The sequence below is a fragment of the Dermacentor variabilis genome, chromosome 7 (assembly GCF_050947875.1).
Source record: "Dermacentor variabilis isolate Ectoservices chromosome 7, ASM5094787v1, whole genome shotgun sequence".
NCBI lineage: Eukaryota > Metazoa > Arthropoda > Arachnida > Ixodida > Ixodidae > Dermacentor > Dermacentor variabilis.
This window is the reverse complement of record NC_134574.1, coordinates 77,038,324-77,042,105: the sequence shown is the minus strand read 5'-3', so window position 1 is coordinate 77,042,105 and position 3,782 is coordinate 77,038,324. Positions and strand designations below refer to the sequence as shown.

The 3,782-nt window shown below is 46.1% G+C and overlaps 1 non-coding gene across 1 annotated transcript; it reads right to left on the bottom strand.

The window, feature by feature from the left end:
- Nucleotides 1-3,107: 3,107 nt before the first annotated feature.
- TRNAP-CGG (transfer RNA proline (anticodon CGG)) lies at nucleotides 3,108-3,179 on the bottom strand. The gene has a single exon. It is a non-coding gene; the product is annotated as a tRNA-Pro (tRNA).
- Nucleotides 3,180-3,782: the final 603 nt, after the last annotated feature.

The window sequence follows — 3,782 nt, the reverse complement described above, 5'->3', positions numbered from 1 at the left end:
CATTTAAAATCGCATCACGACTGGCGTATACCGTTAACGTCACCGCCAAATACCCTCAATGAACACAAACAGCACAGAAAGCTTCGCTTTCATCGGTTCCACTAATGACGAGAGCGGCCCTTCGTCGCGGGAAAGTCGTGCCACCAGTGTCAGCGTCGAAAACACCCAAGGGAGCGTCACATCGAGCCTCACTCGTAGCCGCTTGCCATAGCCCCTTGCAGGAGCAGTGATCCCTGCCACACACGCTGGTACCGCGGTCTGACCTCAGCAGCAGACGCCGCGGACGAGCGTAGCCCCCCTCACCTCACGTCACCCTGGCCCGCCTTCGGAAGCGCAAATGAGATCGCTCACGTGGCTGCGGTTGCCGCGGCAGCCGGCAACTCAGCGCATGCGCAGGCCGTCTCCCCTGCGCGCCTCCTCCGCTTTCCGCCTCATGGTTCCGCTGCACCCTTCATGTTAGCCATTCATGTTAGCCGTATTAAATTTTACATATTTGTCTCCTCGCTTATTCTGCATTGGTGTAGACTTTAAAAATGGTTGGAAATTTCAGAAGCACTGAAAACCTGCATGCGCAGACCGCGCAACTGACAAAAATGGGTTGGAAAGCTGCGAAAAATCATGTTTAATATTTCTCCATTCGCCCCCGCAGTGAAGCAAATGTGAACTGACACAAGCACACAAATGTGGTACAAGTAGACAAGAAAGTAAGGACTATAGGCACAAAGCTATTATCGCAGATTGTCGAGCTTCATAACTGGCATGACAAGAGGGCGTTAGGCAGGAGAGGTGAATCCGAAGGTCGCTGTTCCTTCCGCCGTTCTAGATACGAACTCTTTCGTAACGGCATCCAAGTGCAGTTCCGCAGCTCTCTTCTTGTGCACGTGGAGGAGGAGAAGGCGTGTCAGTCTCCTCTGCGTCATTAGATTGTGCAAAAATGTTTTTACTCGCCTCAGCGCACTGAAAGTCTCTCTCCTGAAGTAGCTGACGCAGGCACAGAAAACATGAGTTGTAGGTACCAGACAACATGGCCCATCATTTTTTCCGCATTTGGTTTTCAGCATTTGCAAGAGTTAATTCTGGTCAGTTTTGTTGGATCTTAAGAGATAGTTTGGAAATGTACAGTGTCCAGTGACTGCCTGGCTTGTGTATTATTTTGTAGGGAAGTGCGGTGGGGGCATGAGGGAAATGTTTCTCATCTATTGATGTGTTGTTCCCTCTCCGTATGTAAGTCCATATTCCGCCATTTTTTGTGTACATCTGTTTGCCTAGTTGCGATTTAATGAAGAGTTTGGTTAATGGTATGTTGAGTGGCGTGCCTTAATTTGCGGCTTCTGAACCGGCCATCGTGCCACCGTTGTAGGTCCAGTTGATCATCGGCTTTCTTGAAAGCATTGGACCACACAACCACCAGTTTGAAAATTCAACGTGTAAGAAATTTGATTTTGGCGTAAACAGTCGGAAAGTGGGGGGCCCTGCTCCCTGTCGAAAAATGTTGGGGGGAGGCGACCGCCCCCCGGTACCGGAGTCCCTGCTGACAAAGAGCATCGTTAGTGCTGCCTCTGTAGGCTTCAGGCAGTCAGTTGCTTCGGGGCCAGCACATAAATAAATCGGCATCCTTGGACGCTAACCTTTCTTGGGAAATGTGTCGTTAGAAATAATAATCATAATAATAATTATTATTGATCGTAAGCACACGTACAGTCATCATCGTCAATCAGCATCTCAATCATCATCGAACAAGCGATTAAAGGGACTGACAATTGGCCAGAATGCGTTGTGAGACGTTGATGGAAATGAAATGGCTATGATTTATAGTAATAGAATCCAGCACGCTTTTCGCAAGTTAAATAGGAATTATAATTTTAAAAGTCTCAAAAACCAGTAAGGGGCGATACCTGGCGGTGAACTCTTGGTACTTTGGATGTATTCTATGAGATTACTGTACGTAAGTCGACTATTGTTAAGTACAGCACAATCATTGCTTAAAGTTTCAGTTGGTATATTACTATACACTCGCGATTTATTCTACGCTTCGGAAATCAAAAGCGCACGCATGGTTACGGCAACACGCTGAACTGCGTGTCACGTGTAAAAGCGTCATTTCGTTTTCAATCCGATTGGCTTTGTTTTGGCTGGTTAAATACCGAAGCAGTTGGACAGGAAGCCACGAAGACACGAAGCTATTATCGCAGGAGTACTTTAACACTTCGGAGAACACGACTCGCAGGAACATCGACTTGATGAACACAATGATACTTTCTCACAGTTACGGCCGCTCTTGTCGTCTGCCTCCCACTAATGTCGACGTATAATCGCTATCGCACTCACCTATCGCCGTTTTCAGCATGCTTCCTGTGAACTACACCCTCACTTCAGATAGAAAAATTCGGATAAAGAATGTTCCACGGCGTTTTCCGCTTACCGCTTCATGATTAGACACTCGGACCGGTGAGCATTTCATTGCATTAAAAAAAGATAGGTGCCATAAAAATTGGTTGCCACCTGGCGTGACAACTGTTTTTAATGTAAGTATGTAACCAACTTGTGCTTGCCAAATGACATTACTGGCACGTTTTAGTTGGCATCACAAGTTAGTAATTGAAATCATCAACGGAAACGGAAGTTTCCCGTTATTTCCGACGCGTGCGTGTCTGGGCACTTCTGATTTATTTTTTTTCGAGCAAAAACACGACAGCAGTTGTGGCGAGAGCGTACAGCCCGTCATCTGTAGCGATGAAGCACGCTACGCCGTGCATTATTGACGCGGCGATGGGGCAACAACCGTCGACCACGGTGTGTTTGTGTAATCGTATAATCGCGTGTTTCGTAAAAGGCGTCATTTTCCGCGATCTCGCCGGGCTGCACCGTTGCATCGGAACAGCGACCACGCCGAAGCAGTCCTTTTTTTCTTTTTTTTAGGATGGTTGTCTGTAATAGATCCATTGAGACCAGTTTCGAAGATCTTTAGTATAGGTGATGGCTGTTGATAATTATGCGCATGTTTGCTGCATACAAAGCTAAGCATGAAAAAAAAAAGCCTGGTCTTACTCAAAACTGTAAAAGAAAAGAAAGGAAAAAATAGGGAGAAGTAAGAACAAAAAAGACTCGGGCTCGTCCGGGATTTGAACCCGGGACCTCTCGCACCCGAAGCGAGAATCATACCCCTAGACCAACGAGCCGAGCTTGCTTCTGCTAGACCGCTATATGATGTCTAAAAGGAGAGATAAGCGTGCCACCCGCTGCAATTGAAGCGAGCAGTCTGCGCGTCAATGCAGAAAAAAACATGTTTTGACCAGTTCATGCGAACAGCAGTTCTTGCTATTTACACAGTATTCGCATAGCGTGACTTCCTAGTAAAAAAAAAAAAAACTGTGAACTAACAATGGTACAAAGGACGGCCATGCATCACAGAAGCGCACTTGCGAACTCGTGCGGCGAGAGACAACGGTCACCTCAGGACGACAAACAATAACGAAAAAAAGAAGCAACAAAAAAGAAAAAGTGAACGAGAAAAAAAAGGAGGGATAAAAAAACAAAACGACGAGCAAGCATTCGTGAGACTCTCAGAAGCAGCGTGTGGCTTTCGCAGTAAAAGTGAAGGACGACGCTTTTCTGACATTCTTACTACTGATTTATTTCCTCTCGTGCTTACCTGAATCCTTGGACAACATTGCTGTGAGCAGTCTGAGTTTTTCACAATTATATGCATATAGTTGAATACCGATAAGAGCGCTTGGTAACTGCAAAGTTCTTTGAAGAAGAAGAAGAAGAAACTTTAGTAA